Raw genomic sequence first — 22,043 nt, 5'->3', positions numbered from 1 at the left:
AGGAAACATTTTTCTCCCTTCTGTTGCTATAAAATGCCATTGCAAAGAAGATTATTATAAATTGTTCTTCAGGGCCCATGGGTTAAGAACAAACATAAATTAGCTTAAATTTTGCCAAAAGTGATCTCACTGAGTGTAAGAGAAGGCTTCTGTTTGGCTAGTAAAGCACTGAAAGTGTTCTTCTATGGAAGTTGTGAAGTCTTCTTCACTGGAGGTTTTTAGGATGGATTAAACAAGAATCTGTCAAGAATTATCTTAGTGCAGACTGTTGATCAGCTTCAGTCCAAAGGACTGGAGCAGATGGTCTTCCAAGGTTTTGTGTTTCTGCTCTTCTATGAATGTAATCGAGTTTACCACCAGTTGGATCTCTTCTTGTTACACTTCTTGTTGCATAAACTTCTTTCTTACTGTACAAACCTCATGTTTATAAAACTGTGAGCATACAGGGGATCAATGAACTTCCTGTTGTTCGAATATTTTTCTCACTGCTGCATTTCTGGGGGCAAATTTTCAGTGCCCCTCTCTAATATCATGCCACAAATTTGAGCTGAGATAAAGGCCAAGTAAGCAGCAACTTAGAGCCCTGATGTCCAGTGCAAGTGCTGACCCTTGCCTTGCTCCTGGCTGTGCTCCTACTACCAAAACCAGAAGCTTTCTGCTGCCAGATATCCCAGCTCTTCCTTTGGCAGCAGGATCAAAAAGATGTGCTATTTTCAGAGTTTCTCCTGTAATACAATCATGACATAGAATACGAAACTGCTATTTAAACTCCTCAAGGCATTTGGGGAAAGGTTCTTGGAAGCGTCAGTGTTTCTTTAGAGGTGTTACTGCGCTACAGAGACGACTCCTAATACAGTTTGCCAGAGTCTGGGCGGTGCCTGCATGCCCTCCGTAAACTGGTCTATCAGGCTGCCTCATACAGGGTGGTAGGGACAGCCCCACTCTTCCACCCTTTCTCATAACACGTGTCTTTACTTTGGAGGTGTAGATGATGACAGCTTGGAGCAATCTGTGGTAATTCCACGTAGAGATGACACCTGGGATGCTCTCCCTTGCTGTCTGCACACAACCCCTGGCATGTCATTGCAATGCTGAGCGTAAGAAATCTATGGTCACCAGAGGATTTAAGATTGTCAGTCAAAAGTACAGAAGAAATTAACTGAGACTTCAGCTGGTCTTTGCTACTTTAGTCACTAAAATGCCACATTTTGCTTTGCCTTATTTTAGAGTTGTCCGAGTCCACGGTCACTTATGTGCTCATTAGCAAAGTCCTTAAAGTTTTGCCTTTGAGTATGCTGGAAATGTCTCATTTTTAACAATATCCAATTTGCAGGAGCCAGTTGATGCATAACTCCCTCATGCTTTGCAGATGAGGTCCTCTCCATCTTTCTTGCTCAATTGGCAAGCATTTTCAGTCCATATCTATTAGAAAAGGCTCTGTATAAAATATAGAGGCTGCTGGTAGTTGCAGTACCTCAAATCTCTAATGACCTTCGACAGTTTGAGCCCTCGCAGAGGAAGGAACAAGGCCCAGAATGCATTTTCTAAGAGAGTATCTGGTAGTAGGCTGGAGTGGAGTTCTTTTAACTTCCACTTTCCAGGGAATAATTAAATATTCATTAGGTCAGAGGAAGGAAAGCACAAGATGAGATTAACACTAAGTGGCTCAGCCTTAGGTTTGTTGTGGAACAGTGTACTTCTTTTCAAATATTTAAATTTTGAATTGGAGGAGAGAGTAGCAAGTTAGATTCTTCTCTTCTCCCAGATGACGGTCGTAAGAAAGCAGTGAGCTATACTGACATGTTCACTCTTGTCTTTTTTCTAGGGCACAATGAATATTTAACAAGACTACAAGGATGGATACAGCTTCTACTAGAGCGACTCTGAAGAAGCGTCAGCTCCAGTGGTTTGTGCGTGGAAAATGTAGGTTTCAGCACCTTATAGCACAGGAATGAATCTATTCTCATTGCACTTTTTTGCATAAATACTCAGATAAGTCCACCTATGGAAGAGAGCCACTGCTAAGGCCATACTTTGTGAGAAGGACCTGCAGAAGGGCTTCACATCAAGGTGAAGGTGGATGGTTTGAAATCGATATGGGACTAGAGGACTCCCCACAGACTAGATATGTGATCTAAATCTTATCAGTTTCTGTTGACTAACATGTGACACCTGCTTAGCTTGCTGTCTTCAGGGGAATCGTATGCCTAGAGCCTACATTTTTGCATGCATTGCATGTGAAGCAACACGTGCAATTAGCTATGTAACTCAGGGCTGAGGTGTCCTGACAGTTGGGCTCTTTAACAGCAAGTTAAAACTTCCTTGTGAGCCTAACTCTGGATTTCACATTTTCAGTCTCCACTGTAGATGGCTGTATTTCAGGAAGGAAAGGCGGAAGAATTGTTGCTATTGTTGCTATTGTATATTATTGCTAAGATGTCAAGGTTTCTGGACATCTTCCAGAGGTGAGTGTTAGCTCAGTGGGTCAGTTGCCAAGAAAACTCTGCTTCTTGTACATACAGGTTTTATTCTGGTGATTCATGGTGTCATTATTTCAGCAGATGTAGCCGTCACAAGAGATTATGGCCAAATTTGCACTGCTTTTCAGGTAACATGAACCCAGGGAGCCGAAATCTTGAATGGGAGCTGGTATTTATAATCTAGTCAAATAAGACTTAGGCACCAATTAAGTTGTCAGGTGAGCCCTCTCAGTAGATGTTATATGTCACTGAATGGTCAATGGATCTGAAGCCATTCAAGCCGGAGGTTTCAGGGACGTGTGCAGAAGACTTTTCCCAACAGTCACAAAATTATGTAGCCATAAATGGACCACAAGTCCACATTGGAGAGGACTGTCTGCAGTCATACACATGTAAGGAACTCTTTCCTAGGCATGACTCTTTGAGTATTCAAACGCAGAGCTAGACATTTTCAGTCTTTATTCAGCTTTTCAGCGGAAGAGAAGACAAACAGGTCCTTGTCAAAATGAAAAAAATATTGAAATAAAATGTTTGTTTGAAAAAAGACTCTTTCATTTAGAAAATGAGCTTGAACAAAGCGTTTCAGCTCTTCAGAACTATCTGAAAGTGAGTGATTCAGTTCCATATGAAAATATTGTGTCAAAGAGAAGAATATGATCTTTCATTTCTCCTCCACCATGCCATTTCTGACTCCTATCCAGAGTTTGAGAAACAGCATCAGCAGGGTGAATCATCTATGCTGCGTACAGCCTTGTTTGGCAAACTGAAAAAAAACCGTCTCCTGGGACTCTGCTCCAGTTTGCACGTTTATCCCTACTAGAGGCCTTAGCTAAAATAAGGAACATCACATCTGCAATGTGCATTTATTCTATCTCCTGACAAAATAAGAGTAGATAAATATCCAATACTTTTTGAGGATGGAAGCCAGGATGTTTGGGGAATGAGGATATCTGAAGAATCTTTTAAACTTTCTGAAGGCTAGTGAAAAGCGTGAGGCAGAAGTGTGGTCAGCAGAGGAATTTATGTGGAAACTTGCTGGATTCCTTACAGAAAACACAAAAGGGTTTATATATTTGGAGTCAAAGGTTAAATCAAGGGTGAACCCACTCTATCAGAGTTTATTTCTCACTTCTAATTTGGATAGCTTACTCACTTCTCACATATGCCAAATAAGAAAGTTTATCCACACTTCATTTTCTATTACTCAGTTGTTTGCAGAGTCACTAACCTTTCATTGTTTCTTTCTTAAGGATATTGAATTTACCCCAGGACTAGAAGCTGACATTCTAAGAATTTTATAGTATGAAATATGCCATCTACTAAGTGAAGTAACTGCAGTGGAAAAAAACATCATGTTTTCTCAGAGGCTGTTAAACAGTTTGTGGCTAAATCTGCCGAAGAACTGAATGCTTGCATTTTCCATTGATGTCAGCTCTCAGGACACCGTCTTTTAAATGGGAAGCTGTCTGAAGAAGTATTGCAGACTGGCAATGAGTAGTAGATTTAAAATAGATTAAGAAATTAATGACATAAGGGAACACATAGCCTGAAAAGATGATGGTTTTAATGTGTCGTGATGCTTAGCTACATATTCAGAGCCACTCTACTAAGTGTATTGGGTGGTTTTGGAATGTTTATAACCAAAAAGCTCTGCTACATCAATCCTATGATCCAGAATTATTTTAACTGTTCTGATAGGCAGGCAATTTTCAGGTTCTATTTCCCTTTAAAAGTCCTAAAAAATGGATAATCAGTGCGAGCACATCTCTAGTCACTCTTCTGTGATTATCTGAGACTACCTGATCTAGAGAGATGGGATGACATTAATTCTGTTGTTTCCAAGGGTGTTTCATTGAACCAGTCTGTTCCCTTCTTGACAAGCTGCTTTCTATGTATTATCCTCTATAACAGAACACACTGGACTTTGAACTGCCAACTCTATCTAAAACTACATGAAATCTCTGTTATCTGGGATCACTTCATTCACTAAGTGAAAGTCACCTTGAAATGCTCTTGAATGTCCTTGATTCCTTCGAATATGCATTTGATTCCCTAATTCAGTGATTATTACTTGTAATAACATTAAGGGAAATACACAAGAAGACAAAAAGTGTTAATGATGGCTCAAAAGAGAAGGTTTCCAGAAGCAGTTTGATCTAAAGAATCAAAGTCAGTTCCCATTTAAGACCAGGAATAAATTGCAGAGCTCTTTTTAGCTATTCCAGCTTGTGACTCACTGTGCAAAGCAGTGTTGGCTCTAAGATATCTTTCTGTTTCACCCAGCAATAGAACTAGCCCGGGAACTAAAGAGCAGCACGCTGCAGGGAACTATCAGCTATGAAAAAATTTCACAATTTATAGAACTTTTAAAAATAATAAACTGAAGAAGCAAAAAGACAAAGGTTTCACTATTTTATTTTATTTTTTTAACATGCTTATGATTTTCCTTAATTTCTTCTCCAAATGTAATTTACAGCAGAGAATATAGCTATTTTCCAGTTCATTGTAGGTTGAAAAAAATGTTCTGACTTACTAAGTACTTTGCCCTAGTGCTCATTTTCTGTCGTTCTGAAGAGGGCTAAGATCTTTCGTTCCTCCAGCTGAAGAATTCTGGATCATCTGGGATGAGATGTTCTCATGGAAATATTTGAATATGCGATTATTATGTGATACGTCCTTACATGTTCTAAGAGCTCACTAAGTCATAGGATGCTCCATTCTCCTGTGGAAAAGCTGGCCTATAATCTTCCCTTCCCCCATTTCTTGGGAAAATCTAAGAAGTCAGTCGAGATCTGTGCGAAGGGTGTGGGCAATTTAGATCAAATACAGGGATGAGGTAAGACCTTTTGTAATTTATATGTGGCTAATTCTGTGTAAATTACACTGGATGGCTGGATCCTGTGAATTTCTGGTAGTCACTGTCTCGAGCAAAAATCCACCTACTTCATGGCAGTGTCTAGAGAAAAGCAGCCATGTCTCCCAGGACTCTTTCCTCTGTCGAGGGGTGTACACATGCTGGTTAGGCCCTTGAAATAAAAAAGTTTTCAGATTATCTGAAACCTTTTGGCTTTACATCAGAGCAAGAGAAGGGAGTCCTGGAAGGCAGCTGCACATGTCAGTGTATCTCTCATCTCTCCTGTGAGGAGCAGCCTCCAAGGGCTTCCCATTCCTGGAAATGCATGGATTCAACAAACCTCCTGCACCTACATCTGTAAAACCAGAAAATAACTCCTCCTCTTGTGTGTTACTAACAGGAATCCCCCATGTCATTCTTGGTTTAGGGGTATTCTGCCCCACAAGAGCTAAATGGGGAGGCAATTGTCATTACTTATTGCGATGTCAAGGTAACTACTCTCTTTATCTGTACTGTAAAGGTGAAAGGAGAATGCCCAAGCTATTAAATCTTTGCTTGTCCTTCTGAATTTTACCCTCTGTGTCGCCTGTGCCTCTAAGAGGCTACCGCCTACACAAGAAAGGGACTTCTTAGTGTTACTTCCATTCCTGTTCAAAAGGAGGAAGAAGGTGGTAGACCCTTGACTGCAAGCATCCCCATTTCCCCAGCGGCAGGCTAAAGTAACTGCTATACATTGGGAGGAGCTGACCTGTAGAAAAACTATGCTCATACAGCTCAGTAATAATGGCATTTGGCTAAGCTATTGTCTGTAACCATGTCCATAAGCTACCTGCCGCTCCCAGAGATGAGTACAGTGGGTTCAGAAGTAACATTTGGAGAGAAACATCAGTGTTAATGTAGTACTGCAGCGTGAAAGGGGCTGTGCAAGCAATAGAGAAGGGGTCTGGTATTGAGGGAGCTGCTCAACAGAAAAGGATGAAGACGTGCCTGCACAGAGGCTGGAGAGTACTCCAAGGTAGATATTCTTAGCCTGTACCTCGTGCCCTTGGTTTATCCTGTTGGGAAGTCTGCCAACTTCCTACAGGTTAGGCATAGCCAATAGGTTGATTTACTACTCCGCTTTGAAGGTGCACTTTCTGGCCATTAAAAACATGTTTTTAGCAGCGTGTGCCTGGCTGTCCAGTCAGATGGAGTGGGAAAGTTCACCTGGTTTAGACAGCATGGCTTGAAGTTGTTCACACGGTGGGGGGATGCAATTAGAGGAAATAGCCAACATGTGAATTCACCTCCTCTCTCACTTCTCAGTGAACTACCTCTGGATTAGAGGCATTCCTCAATGAAACTGATAATCAAAGTGGATTTTTTCAAAAATTGTGTTGATCTTTTTCTGAAAAATAAGCCTTTGGTTTTGTCCTGGAAATCTTTATTAATTGCTTGTTTTAAACATGTGTGCATCTCTCAGGGATACTGGTTCCCTTCCTCCCTATCAGTCCGTGAACTTTCTTTAACCTGGCCCTTCCCATTCACAAAAAAAGACTCTCTGACCTGAGTTATAAAGCAGTTGACCTTTCCACCTCCACATCCCTCATTCATATGCAATTCTTCCAAGATATCTACATGACACAGGCCATCTTTATGGGCGAATACAAAGAGCAGTTAGACTTAACTACTTAACAACAATGCTTATGCTTTAAAAGCCTTCAACATCTCAAATGTATTTTAGCTGTATAAAATGACATTGCTGGGCACCTCTGCCTCTCCCAGCGATTAAGCATGCAGAGAACCGGGGTGGCAGGCAGCCACCAGTCCTCACCTCTGGCTATGTGAAAACTTTGGGGTGAAGACACATACAGGACTGTGACAAATATTCCTTCTAAAGCAAGCAAGCTTAAAAAAAGTAAGTAGGCAAAGCATCCCACTCCCTCTGTAGTTGTGTACTGTAAACTCTGTCTCTTGGTACAATAAAGAAACTCAAGAGACCGTAATTATGTCTGGTTTCCTTACAGTCTCCCCAGACGGAGAGCTGTGGACACAGTGCAATCCTGTCTTCTGGGCAGGAGACACATCTCGCAGTTTTATGCGGTGTCAAGCTTAATGGACCTCTGTCTGCTGTTTTTGGAAAGGGCTTTTTTCCTACGCTGCCATAACCCTTAGGTAAACATTTACTTCTTCTAAAAAAAGCATCTCGAAATGGCTGTGTTTTGTGAGTACTATACACTTGCTCTGCACAGACATAAAGAACAGAAAAGATACAAGAGAAGGGAAGAAGCTACTCAAATACCTTTTGTTTTGAGTAATATCAAATTTGTTGCTGCCAGCTGTCATACAGCATGCAGGTTCCCTGCGATACATCCCAGAATTGTCTTACACAGAAAAAATTATGGCATGAAATGGGCCAGCAAATAGCATTAGTTCTCCTTTTGGCATCTGATATTTGGTGTCACCATATGTTCATCCCACATGCTAATACTTGTTTCCTATATCTAATATTGCCTTTTTTTCCCACTGACACTTTTGTAGAAAATGAGAGATCTTAGTGCAGTGTCTGCTTGCGTTTGTTCTGCCAGGCTCTGTTTGCTCCAATGGCATCCTTATACATCTCATTAAGTAGTCAAGGTCAAACCAGCAACTAAGATCTCCTGCATGTGGTTCTCTGTGGGTGGCTAAATAAATGAAGATTTCAATAAATATTTGATGCCTTCTGAGAGATGAGAAGTAGCTTTCTTTGTTCTTACAGAAGGTCCTAGGCTAGCACTGATTTTTAAGGAAACAGTCAGCCCATAAGTTATGTTGAAAGGCAATTTTCTTGAATCCGAATGCTACAACACTGGCAGACCTTCATATAATCAGAGAATCACAGAATGTTAGGGATTGGAAGGGACTTCAAAGGATCATCTAGTCCAATCCCCCTGACAGAGCAGGACCACCTAGATCAGATCACACAAGAACGCGTCCAGGCGGGTTTTGAACATAATGACAATGCTTTTGTTCATATGATCTGTAGTTCTTGAATTGTGAGGTAATCTTACTCTGATAGGAATATTCCTCTTTGCAGAGGCAAGATTTTGCCCCCCTGTTTTCCGCACACATTCTTGCACGGATGAGCATCAGCTCCTATTAGTGCTCATATCACTGATGAATAATACCTGCAAAGAGAGGCAGACCTTTCCCCGACAAAAATCCCTGTGAAAACGTTCCCATGCTTATGGCATCTCCTTTCTGTCCTCAAGGGCCCCAAGAGGAGCAATCAGTTATTTGGGAAATCCCTTGCCTTGAGGCAATCTCTGCCACCCAGTCACAGGTTTTCTCTCTGAAAAGAAGCCACGATGGCCATTCCTGAGGAGTCATTGTGCCTGGAGTCTTGCCATAAATTAAGGTATCTGGTCATTATGTTTCCCAGACGGATTCATTGTTGGATGACAAAACCTGGAGCCATTTGGGACTGTCTGGACGTAGACGTTGAATCAACCATGTGTCAAGGGAGTGAAATAGCAGTATACAGTCATCTGGGTTTTTTTGGGGGGGCATTCACCCATCCTTCCCCAGAATGCTTTGTCCAGTCTCATAGATCAGATCTCATAGGTCAGGGAGTTTTGACCATGTCAAAAGAAAGTTCTGGTCCAGGCTCTGGACTACAGATTAGTTTAGTTTATATTGTGTGATCAGTTGTGAAACACAGTTCTCCAGTGTCTGCTTCTGTTCTGCCAGACAGGCAGCAGCAAGGGACAGCCCATACTGTGCCTATGAGACGCTCAGGTAGAATCAGACTCCAGAAGGCAAATAACTTCCCTTTCACCCTTCTCTACTCCCCAGAGATACTGGATGTAGAGGGTCTGTTCACTGGCAGATTACCTCAGGATAGATGACCTAGCTGTCTTTAGGATTTAAATGTTCCAAATTTCAAAACAGGACAAAAGATGCTAATTTGATTGAGTGTGAGGCTGACCTTTATACAGAGATTGCCTAAAGCAGATAATAGGCTTTCTGAGGTGACTGAACAGAATAATTAAAATTCCAGAATGGGAGTACAGGGACCCCAAAAGTGTAACTCATGGTGTAATACATATGCCAAGACATATGACAAGATTACAAAACATCTGAAGCATGTTTATATGAATACCCAATATATTTAGAAATTTAAGAACAAACGTAATGAGTGATACTAGAAAAACTTGCAGTTATTGAATGCCTTTTCTTGTTTGTTCAAGATGAAATCTGTAGGTTTGCTCCTTTCATTCCATGATTATTCCGTTTATAGAAGTAGACATTTTTGCACTGATTTATGTAAGATTTACAATTACATGCTGAGCTATTGTAGACAGAATGGGCACATACATCTTAAGTGCTAAGTCAAAGAAGAAAAGTTGCATTGACAGTATCATGAAACATAGTTATCGAGTAACTGTCAGTTTTGGTACATTAATGTAATTCTGTGAGTGTTATTCTCTTGAAAACTGCAATAGCAGCTCTGTTTCATTCTGAACATGAGTACAATCTCTGTCATTAAAACACCACAGTTCCCTCTCACATCTGTGGCTGGCAGAAGCTTTCTGTTCTGATGAACCATGGACTAAGTGTCTCAGTCCCCATTCTGGCATATCCTGTATCGGCTTCAGAAAGTATTGCATGTCTGAAACTCCATCTGGCAAAACTAAAACGAAATATTAGCATAATCAAAGTAATAAGCATTTCCAGAACACTGTCATCGGTAAATGTATCCCAGTAAATTCACTGTAAGCTATTGAGTGATACTTTTCTATATAATCAGACCAAAATGGCTCCAAACATTTTATATTCATTCATTTCACCCACAATCAGAAAAGCTACTTTTTTTTTCAAGCATCCAGTGAACATCTTTTTTTTCTTGCTCTAAAAACAGGTGGAAATATTATGATCATTATAGAGCTGATTGCCTTGGACTGTTAAAAATCCTCATATATTTAGTCCCTTTGCAATGGTTTGTGTTTTGAAGTTTTACTTGCAAAATATTGACAGAAAAAAATGCTATATAAATTAAGTTTACTATATTACTATACTTTACTACTGTGAGTAAAATTGCTATACTTTGAGATACTGTTAGTCAGGTGTCAGCCTGACTGTTGTGGTTTCTAGAGATACTAGTTCTAACAATCTTTCTCAACGCTGCTGTATATGAAAGATAAATAGAGAGAAATACAGATAAATACAGACTGATTGACCTTGTATTACTTGTTTTTTTATGAAGTTTTGATTTTAGTAAAATTAAGCGTATCCTTGGCAACATACCTGAGATTTGTAATGATCTCTGTAGCGATACATTTCTGAAAACTGCCACTCAACTTCAAGTCTCAGAGACTGAGTGAACTGAAGTTGTTTCACAGCCTCCTTGGTGTGTAGGTTGCAAAAAAACTGTCTCTGCAAAAAGGAGAATGAATCACAGGCAACACCAGGCAGCCTGCAATAGACCTTTAGAAACGAGAGACGTCTTGTACCTTTTGCCAAACGGTGGGGAAAGTGTGAAGATGACTAAGATGATTCAAAGCCCTTTTAAAAGCCCTTGCATGCCTCATCATGTTCAATTTTACAAAGAGTAATTTACTCCCACTACAACTTTTTGCTACATTCAGATGAAAATCTGGAAACTGGTGTTGTTAGTGTAGTACTAGTGGAAGGTACTAGACCATCAAGTCTGAATGGGATTCTGAAGGGAAAGGGTATTGTAAGAAACTGATTCTATGTTCACCTCAAGAAAGCAGGAGCTAAACCTCTCTCCGTGTTTATGCAGGGCGAGGACATAAGTCTATTTACTCTGATGAGCTCTTGATTAGAATCTCAGTTCCCATCCCACTTCTGGAATTGTCACCATAGATTTGAAATAACGTCGAATGAGATCATAGATATTAGGCTACAGTGATGGAAAAGAGACTGCAAAACAATAAGATGAGAAAAAATGTTTTCTATTGCCTATTTGGGAAACAAACTGTATTTTTTCTCATCTTACTGTTTTTTCTGTTCTGATTGAATTTAAGATAGTAACTTTCAGCAGGGACTACAAGACTCCATTGCTCATGACCAAACTCCAGCACAGCAGTTATTCCAGCCCATGCATTTTCTAAAAGATAAGGACAAGAAGTATGGAAAAAAAGTAGTTACTTTCAATGATAAATTATCTATTTTGTTATCAGCTCAACACACTGCGCAGTGTAGTGCTATCTGGTTTTAGAACAGATTTCCTACTGGAGTCAATGGCTACCTCTTAGAAACTGATAGCATATTAAGGTCCTTTGTACTTTTATTCTTGATTTCTGTGATGAACACCACCAAGTGCTGAGGAACTATTGAAAGTTAGTGTCCTGAGTGTTTCAGAATGCTGATAATGTTTTATCTTTATGGCCAAAAAGAATAATCTCAGTGTAGAAAATTTCCTGTCAGTTACCTCGAGAAAGTAATGCAGTTACTGCCGTCTTCTTTTCTTTGTTTGATTCCTCTGTGCTTGGTTTGCTATATTCAAGAGCTTTTATTGTGTAACTGACATATTTAAACATTTCTATTTGACTCTCTTTTATTGCTTTCACTGTAATGATGAAACCACGTCCAAGCCTATATAAGCCCATAATAAACTGAAAAAAAAAGATAAAATGCATAATATCCCTTTAAAGTTTAAAAACTCCGATCTTTCTTCAGCACATGTTTATAGATGGACACTTAAAATATTTTAGCATGAGAAAGTACTAGGATTGACACTGTCATAGAGCCCCCTCTATGTCTAGAGTCATGGATCAGTTTTCATTGGGCATTATGATGCTGTTGAAAAAAACTTGAGTTTTATCAGAAAAAAAGGGATAACAAACGTGACTTGTGGCACTTCATCTTCTATGAAACGAAACAAATGGCATATAAACAGTGACAGAAGACTTGCTGGTGCGTTGTAACAGCTGCTGGTGTCCACAGTGTGCAGCATCAGAGACTACGGTTGCTTCAGTTCCAGGGTCTATTTTTACAAGTTATACATAATCTCAAAGTTGACCATCATTTTCTTCCAAAGTGTCTGATCATGTGCCATACAATAGATAAAGTGTTTCTTGTGCTTACACCCTCGGGTTACATTTGTCTCATGGTTGTTTTGCCATCAGTGAACGTACCAGAAATTTTCTCTATCCAGAACAACTAAGAACAAAAACTCAGGCAAATCTACTCCTGCAACCCAGTCCCAAACTCTGGGAATCTGGGAATAGCTTTTCCTGCTGTCCTCTTGGGAAACAGGTTTGAATTGGCTGCGAAGTCATTGTTTTGTTTTTTTTTTTCTTTTCTTTATCTTGATGCTGTGGTTGTAGGAAGAGGTTTAACTAGGTGGTCTGGATGTAGGACTCAAAGATGACCACTGAGGGCAGGTAGAAAAAAGCACTGAAAAAACTATGGACAGACATCGTTGACAGGACAGCACAGTTCCTACCAGAACACAGCAGAAGTTGGAGCAGACACAGAGCCACAGTCATAAAATGGACTCGAAGGTGTATGCATTTCCTGGACCACGTTTTAAAACCCTCACTCATGGAGCACCACAAATGGCTCTCTGTGAAGGAATTCTGTGGTATTGGTATACTTTATGGTCATGCAAAAAAGCCTAGATTTTGTGTGGAAAAAAACCCTACTGAACTCATAACTGGGGGAAGGACTAAACAAAGTCCTTTGATTGAGACATGAGAACAGAGATAGACAGGCTCTAATTTGGTTGTAGAGTTTTTATTTGGTGAAATTCCATTGCTACAAATCCCCATTGTATGCCAGTTTTTGCTGTTAAATCTATTTTTATTAACATGGAAAATGAAATAATCTCAAGGCCCTGGAGTAATCTCCCCAATGTTCCACATACACATGCAATATATTCAGATTTGCTGGAAGAAAAATACTATGTATTGTCTGGAACACTCTCCTGCCTAGCTCCATCCTGCAGTGATTAATTACAGTTGAATTTCAGTCCCTTGGAACTGAGGATTTATAACAGAATTACTGTGCAGTGTGCCACTTTTGTCAACTCTGCACATCCAGACCAGGCTCGTTGCAGCGGGTTTTGCTTACATCTTAAAATGCCTTGCAAGAGCAGAAGCTGTTGAGGATATTTTCAACTTTATAAGTCTGCAGAGTTCTTGAGTCTTCACAAGGCTGGTGGTATATACAGCAGCATGCAGGAGAAAAGCTTTGTGGTGCAAAGCTGACTGTTTAAGCAGAGGCTGCATGAACGCTGGTGCTGCTACCTGAATGTAACCCAGATTGCCTTGACTGCTTCAAAAGGCTGAGAGCCCTCTTTCTCTCCAGCATGTCTCTATTGCTCTTGCGATCAGTAGCTCATTTCTGACTGCTGGGAAGTAAGAATAGTCTCATAGTTAATGTATGAGCCTTGGGTTTTATTTCTGGTTGTACAGTGCATGGCTTTGGAGCTCACTTTTATTTCTGTGTTTGCTTTTATTTCCTCCATTGTAAAATGCAGGTAATAGTCAGCTATTCCAAATACTTTCATTTTATCCACACTGCTGTCCAGAGCACTAAAGAAACTCAGTTAGACAGCAAAACAGAAAAACACAGCAAAACAGACAGTGGAATCATAGTCTGCTAACCATAACAAAGGAGCAAGTTGCCATCCCTCAGCTGCTCTGCTGTAGGTTGCTTCTATATTGCTTTGGCAGTGGCTTTTTGCTTGTCACACAGACTGCGACTGCTGTTTCACAGTGCCTCAGTTATCCCAGGGTCTGTATTTTCAAGATAGGGAACATAAAATGGGAATCCATACTGAGAGTACATGGTAGGTCTAGATGGCTGTGCTGTGGTCCTAACTGAGGATGGAGAGAAAGCGAAAGTTGTTGCATGAGACCTAAAGTAAGGTGTGGGGAGGAAACCGCCAGTGGTACTTGCTGAATGAATTCTGCACTGGAATTTCAGTGACAGAGGAACAAAAGACTGAAAAGTGTTGGTGACAATTGTCTGTCTCTTGAACACCTCTCTTCCCTACTGGAATCTTGACATATAATCAGCTTTAAATATGTCTCAGCAATTTTTTCCTGCAAAATCACAAGGAAGATGCTGGAGGATTTTCAAACTCCAAGAGGGACCGGTACTATGATGGTATCACTGCTAGTTACGCATGTCAATATAGTTTTCCCTTCATGATGTTTTGCAGTGCTGCCAACATTCACAAACCATTTCTAGTTGAAAAAGAGTATGTCTAAGAACCATCTCTTAAAAGGAAATTGTTATTTTTTCCCTATGCTAAGAGAAAATACTATTGGGATTAAAGAGAATGAAAATGTCCTGATCTTGTCTTTATATTTGATTAGTTTTCTGTCTTTGCATTTACTTGTATGTCTTTAGCATTCTTTACTTGACATGTTCAGAACCAATGTATGTCAAAATCCTCTTATTGATTAGCAGACGTTGCTGTGAATACACACTAATAACGCTGGGGCTCCATGGAGGCATAAATATCTGTCTGCCCACACTGTACTGCAAAAATAACAGGTTTAGTCAGTTATCGTTTTTCTCTCATTATTTTCTAGCCTCTGCTTACATGGTGGCATAAGTTTTTAAAAAATGCTAGATTTTCTTAGCCGGCAGAACAAGCAGAGAATGGATTTTGAAACCAGATGGGAGAAGAGTAAAAACTTTTCCAGATACCCATAATTAGCGCGGTCACAAGATGTACATAGAGCATGTACCTATTTCTGTCAATACCTTGCTACCTTAAAGTTAGGCTTTTAAAGTTATTCCTGAAGCATTCATTAAATGCAGATTAGACTTGCTGTCTTACCTAATCAAGCTTGCAGGCTGTGAATTTCCTAAGAGTCTGGTGTCATTAGCTCTTCAGTCACTGGGAATGTAACGACTTGGAGTAATGGCTGCCTATGACAGACCTGCTTTTTACTGGGCTTCCTATCCCTCTTGGGCAATTAACTTCATTTGAGTCTTTGAAACATCTTTTAATAAAGCTTTTTTTTCAAGCTTAATGGGAATCTCTAGTTCCTGTAAGCAACCATAAGCAAATGTATGGTGTCTGAAAAGCATGTTATTTTTTGCTGGAGCAGACATATGACCCAGTTTTTCCCTATTATTAGTAGTGGACGCTTCAAAAGGTACAGTTTTGATCAAAGTGCAAAGGGTTGAAGACAAAATAAAGCAACTACTAAGTAAATACAAAATATTTTGTTTGGCTTGATGTGGATTAATTATTTTGGGTGATAATTGCCATATTGGTTTTCTATTTCATACCCTCTCTAAGACAAGAATTGGTATATTAGTTTTCTACTTCATATCCTCTCAAAGACAAATGGTCTCAGGATGACAAAATTAAACACTTTTTCAAAGGTTTATATTACTGAAAGCACAGTATGCTGAAGGAAGGAAGGCTTTTCCTTCTCATGAATTGGGGTTGAAATTTATCATGCAGCCAGATACATTGCAGTAGTTAGATATGAGGCCCAAGGTCTAATGAAACATTCTTCATTCATTTTGTTATTATCATATAACTTTATTAAACACAGTATGGTTGTTACACAACACACCACCACTGAAAGAGGGCAGATTTAGGTTAGATATAAGAAAGAAATTTTTCACTCTCAGAGTGGTGAGGCAGTGAAACAGGTTGCCCAGAGAAGTTGTGGGTGCCCCATCCCTGGAAGTGTTCAAGGCCAGGTTGGATGAGGCTTTGGGCAACCTGGTGTAGTGGAGGGTTTCCCTGCCCATGGCAGGGGGGTTGGAACTAGATGATCTTTAAGGTCCCTTCCAACCCTAACCATTCTATGATTCTATGATTATTGCACAGATATAATTATTCCTTAGAATGAAAATCATCTCAATATTCCACAAGCTTAAACTATTTTCCTGTTCGTTATTTTTCTTTCTGAAAGGCAAAGATATTTTCACAGTCCTCTCTCTTCCTTTAACCTAGATAGTTGCTCAGTGTTTGCAAAATCCTCTAAGAAATAAGAATGGATTTTCACATGGGAATGATCTGACATTTCCATTTACCTGAGGACATTACAAGGATTAGATAACTAGATAGAAACAGAACTTTACTCAACAGAAGTTAAGAGCTGGATTCTGGAAATCACTTAAGGGCTTGGTGAGCTTTCTTCACATGAACAGTCCTATCAACTCAGTTCACTCCTGTGCAGACAGAAGCCATCTCTGGAGTGATAAATGGAGAAAGAGATTTCAGCAAGGATACATTTACCCTATTACCTGCGAGATCGTGAGTTTGTAAGATATTTGGAAAGTCAGGGTCCTAGTATGGAGGTTGAGGCCATACAGAGACCATCTGTTACACTGCGTTTCATTGGTGACCTCTCCATTGACTCTATGGGGCACACTGGCAGCCTTGAAAAGCAGGAACTTGCACCATTTAAGATTTTCTTGTCACTACAACTGTTGTAAACTCAAAACTGGCACCTGCAGTATGAGACCTGAAAATAGCTCTCCTTGTATGTACTATGCTAATGGGAGAAGTGTAGTCCTTATTTCATGTTCATGTTTTGGGGGAACCTCTGTGAAGCTGGAAATAAAATGAAGAGCATTTTCTCTAGCCACCTTTACTACATATAATTCCTCCACCTTATCACCTCCCCGCTATTCTTCAGGATAAGTCCCTACACTGAAATCCAAAGGAATAGGACACATAACCTTTCAGGTATTCAGTCTCCTAACACCACTCCTCACAGAAGAAGAAGGGCCTTTCCTGTGCAGCGAGTGTGGCAAGCCAATTCAATATCAATTAATGGATGGGATTACTCATGTCAGTGATTAGTCAGATCAAATTTTTCTTGATCAGGCCCTAATTATTTATATTGCTTCCCCCCACACGCTTGATGATGTGATGAGTTCTTCTCCAGAGAGAGAAATGCAGAGCAAAACATGATATTTAAGAAGTCACAGCAGGGACATTTTACTTATTCTGGGACTACTGCATTTTTTGTCTGTATGCTTTATCATTCACTGAGTGCTTGTTTATGTCTTTAAAATAATTTTAAATACCTCAATTTCAAAAAGCTGTCTGGGTATGTTTTCCATTACCTAGTCAAGAAGCATTTAAGAGAGCCTGATGCACTTCTATAGAGAGTAGGAGGAAATTATGTTTACCACTCTCTTTTAAGTTGATCTGTGAAATGCTGTCCTTTCAAGCGTCTCCCAGGAACATATTCTGAGTGAGGATGGTATTTTTTTTCCAAGCCTTGTTTTTATCTTTTTTTTTTTAATGAAAAATGCTGCTCTTGTTTTCTTTAATATTTCTATCTTCCTTCTCAGGGTATGGTTATTAATGACTAAAATAACCAAAGACACATTCAGCGCAAGTATCTACAGACCTTTCGGTTTTGATTTTGAGTCAAGGAATATATTATTTAAGACTGTCATTTGAAAATAATATAATTAGACTATTTATAGTCACTTTTGGAAGAAACACAATCAATAAAGTGGCGAAGACATGCATCATCCAAATTGCAATATCCTGCATCACCTGATGTGTGTATCATCCTATTAAATCGTCTCATGTTCTTCTTCTTGTACCGAGTTCAAGACAGCTGGTTGAAGAGGCATTTGGGTAAAGGGGAAGCTCTTCCCTGACATTCCAGTAACTCCAAAAAAGTATTCCGTTGCTACACAAATTTTCCAAAAACAGGATCATTGGCTATCCTTCCTCTTTTTTTTTTGGAAAGGACACTCCTCTTCCACTATCCTTCCCTGCTTAGGTGCACTGGAGGAGGTCCAGCTGTGGAGCAGAGTGGGAGACAAGGTCCCACGAGTCCTTACACCAGCCTGCTTTTTCTTCTATACATGGGGTGGTCCATGATCAGCAAAAAGGATCATTAGTGGTCATGGCTTCCACTTCTGACACTGACGAACCCTGCAGATGGAGTCTCCCCACCTTACTGGAGTGAACTGAACCTTTGGACCTGGCCTTTGGGCTAGCAGGTCAGCGTCCAGAAGAGAGAGCCTAGCTCTGCTTTCTGTGAAACCTGTCAGCCTTGGCATGTCTGTCGTTCCTCTCAGAGACATCCTTTGTGTAGCACTGCAGACAGAGAAATATTTGTCTGTGTTATCCCTGGTCCAAGGCACCCAAGTGCCAAACAAACTCTTTTTCCCTTTTTGACCTTGGGGCTTCCCAGACAGATGAAGGCAACAAAGTTGGTGAAAGGGCTGGAAGGAATGTCCTATGAGGAGCAGCTAAGGGCTTCAGGCTTGTTTAGTTTGGAGAAAAAGAGGCTGAAGGGTGACCTCGTTGCTCTCTACAGCTTCCTGAGGAGGGGAAGGGGAGAGGGAGGTGCTGATCTCTTCTCCCTGGTATCCAGTAATAGGACATGTGGGAATGGTTTGAAGTTATGCCAGGGGAAGTTTAGACTGGACATTAAAAAGCACTTCTTTACCAAGAAGGTGGTCAAACACTGGCACAGGCTTCCTAGAGAGGTGGTCGATGCCTCAACCCTGTCAGTGCTTAAGAAGCATTTGGACAATGCCCTTAATAACATGCTTTAACTTGATCAGCCCTGAACTGATCAGGCAGCTGGACTAGATGGTCCCTTCCAACTGAAATAATCTATTCTATTTCAGTACTTTGCAGCAAATTTTCCAGGTCCTTGAATACTGAGTGATGTTACCAGATTCATTAAAACCTACCCCTGAAGAAAAATATGTAGTTAATATCTACCTGTCTGCTGTAATCACTTGTTTATTGCATGTTGTCTCAATGCATTTCTTCTCTATTTCAGCATGTGATTTCAAAAGAGCAGTGACTGTCTCTTGTCATACGTAATATAATGCCTCATGCCACGCAAGATTATAAAAGCAGGGCTTATATATTGCCTTTTCTCAAAATGTCCTAAGGATATCTTTTTATTGTTTAGTATACTGCAGTGCATTGACATCCTCACTGAACAAAACTGACTCTGTTCTGGGATTAGGAGCAACGCAGCTACACCATGTTAGCACCAAGCCCTGCTGAGCATCTGGGTCCATTAGCTCAGGCAACATAGCTACGTTTCTTTGAGCTCTGAAGTCAAGTGAGCATCCTGAAGAGCTTGGTGTTGGATGAACATGAGAGCTTGGGGAATCACTACACTGTAAGCCACACTGGGATGAGGATGTACCCAAAATGGCTTTGGTTTGTGGCTTGGATAAAAAAATAGCGAGCCTTGTGGTCTAAAATTAGTCAGGGATCCCTGAAAAGTTTTGTCATCATACCTCTCATTGTTTGGTATTGAACTGTGATGGCTTCTAATATGCACCTATTGCACTCACGCCTTTAGGAAGTTCATGGCCAGGGAGTCTCATGGCCTGAGTGAACCATTGATGGCATGGAGGCAGCACAGCCCTTTACCATCATCCTGAAAGAGGAAGTAGGACAGCAGTGGAGCATCCAGTTGCCAAACAGGCTTAAAATATATCAAACACTCAGTTTAAGCAACTGTCACCAGGTGCTACTTGACTGTATGAGACGCTGTGGTTTGGAAGAGGAAGTGACTGTCATTAGAGGGTCCGTGGGAATTTTTCAATAAAGTCGCTGCCTGCACTTTCATCACTGCTTGTTTCTACAATATTAGATTTGACACAGCTGTTAGTTGCAGGGCTTTTCTTTGAAGAGTTAGAACATCCTATAGCTGTCATTTAGTGAGTGATACTCTTCTACAAACTATCTGGACTTCTATAAATATTGCTGACTCCATGCAGGGCATTATTATCCAATCTCCCAGAGAACATCTCTAATCACAGTCTACCCGCCCGTGTCAATCTAGGACACATCCAACCCTTAGAAATAGCAGTGGAGAAATCATAAAATGTTCTAACACATGGAGTTGGCAGACAAGTGCGAGACAAGATCACAAACTGTGCAAAATGAACAGTTTGCAAGTGAACGTGCTTCTCTCTTTCCTCCATCAAAGTGCTGGCTGAGTATCTTGCAATGACTTAAAATTAACACGCTAGCCTTCTTCCTTTTTTTTTTTTTTTCTTTGAAATAAATTTCCCTTTAATCAGAGCTGCCTACTTGACAGTAACACAATTACCTGCAGTGGATCATCTTCTGTTCCATGACCAAAGCGGTCTCTTTTTTTCCTTATGAATTCATAAACAGTTTTCAGGTTGAAACAGATCTGAGAGTGATGTTAGAATGGGTGTTTTTTTGAGCCTGCGGTGGAACAATTGCAAGACCTAATTATAACCTCTTCAAATGACCAAATAGTGAAGGAGAATAGAGGTCAAGAAGAACTGGATGGTTCTGTTCACCTTTATCTTAATCGAACTCTCCATTCAAGAAACGGATCATGAATGCCAGGGAAATTGTTTTCTTCATTTCTAGGTTGGCCTTAATGTAGATGCCTTCCTTGAAAAGGTTATCCATTGCACAAGAGTCTAAACTGCACAGTGTGAATTTGTGATAAGCCCATGTACCATTTTATGCTGGAGAGCGTTTTTTGTGACGATTTTGGTGGCCAGTTCTCTAAGTTTGTTTACTTAAAAAGAAAGCAAAAGAAAAAAAAAATTAAGGACAGTGGTAGACCCCATAGGTAAGATATTCAGCAGGCTCTTCCTGTACACCATGTATAAGACTTACGAACACCAGCTTGCATCGTCTGGCTGAATACAAAAGTACTTCATATTCAGCAAAGGCAAACATATGGCACTGGCAACATTCCAGGTAAACAGGCTCGTGCAAACACGATGATAAATACATGGCTGATGTTGGTTGTCTTTGCTGTTACTTATTATTTATGGAGCAACCTTGAAGTGTGATGGAGTATGCAACATGAAACTTTTTATTGCAGCAGTGGTTAGAACTTCACAGGTGTTTCCACGTTTTCACCCCAGCCATTAGGCAGAAGTTTGCATTCTCTGTCACATGCCAGCCTGGATACTGTGCAGGTACCAATGACATCACCACTTCTCAAAAAATCTTATTTCCTAGTAGTCAGGATACAGTAGTTGTCAAGATATGGGTTTAAAATTTGACAATCTGGGGCTCTCATATTTTATTTTTTCATTTTAGGAGTGCGATAACATGCAATCATTATGCAAAGAGCAGGGTTGCCAGACCAAGTTCTGACATAGATGCACAATTCCAGGAAAATGTTTAGTGTTTGTGACTGCTAACAAGCACTTTGCTTCAGCAAAAGGATGCTACCTGCTAAAATAGGTGGGTCATAAGCCCATAAGTCTCCATCCTTGGAGATACTCAAATGCTATCTGGGCATGGTGCAACTTGCTCTACCTTGCTTTGCTTGAGCAGAAGGGTTGGACCAGATGACCTCCAGAGATGCCTTCAAACCTCAGCCATCCTGTGATTCTGTAAGGTGTTTCCTCTTCGCTTGCTTCAGCATCTTTAAGCCACAATGCATTGGATCTATAATTCTAATTTTAGAGGTGTAATCTCTCTTGCATTGTTTAGGGGACACATGTACAGCACTCAAGCCTCTGAGTGACACTTAAAAGTCAGCAAAGCATTCAAACCACTCAACAGGAAGAAGCTGAACTATTCAGCACAGTTGTTGTACAAAGAGACGAGTACCTTTGTAGCTCTGTTCAGAAAAGCTGAACTTAGAGCAAATGACCTGTGGCAAAGGAATGTTTTGTTTTTCTCTGGTTTTGGGGTTTGGATATTTTTTTGATGGGAAAAGGTGTTTTAAATGGTGAAGCTTTTCAAAAGGGGAGATTGGATAGAGTTTTCTAAAGATGTTTGTATGCACTGTGAGAAG

At 40.3% G+C, this 22,043-nt stretch overlaps 1 long non-coding RNA gene across 2 annotated transcripts in view; it reads left to right on the top strand.

Annotated features, from left to right (window-relative positions):
* The window catches only part of LOC147529051 (uncharacterized), a 48,283-nt gene that overhangs the window by 20,908 nt on the left and 5,332 nt on the right, over positions 1–22,043 (top strand). For both annotated transcript variants that reach the window (XR_015222083.1, XR_015222082.1), the window contains 2 exons: positions 1,826–1,923; positions 3,731–3,974. This is a non-coding gene — a long non-coding RNA (uncharacterized LOC147529051). The remainder of the gene's footprint in view (positions 1–1,825; positions 1,924–3,730; positions 3,975–22,043) is intronic.

The sequence above is a fragment of the Tauraco erythrolophus genome, chromosome 3 (assembly GCF_009769465.1).
Source record: "Tauraco erythrolophus isolate bTauEry1 chromosome 3, bTauEry1.pri, whole genome shotgun sequence".
NCBI lineage: Eukaryota > Metazoa > Chordata > Aves > Musophagiformes > Musophagidae > Tauraco > Tauraco erythrolophus.
This window is presented reverse-complemented; position numbering and strand designations above follow the sequence as displayed.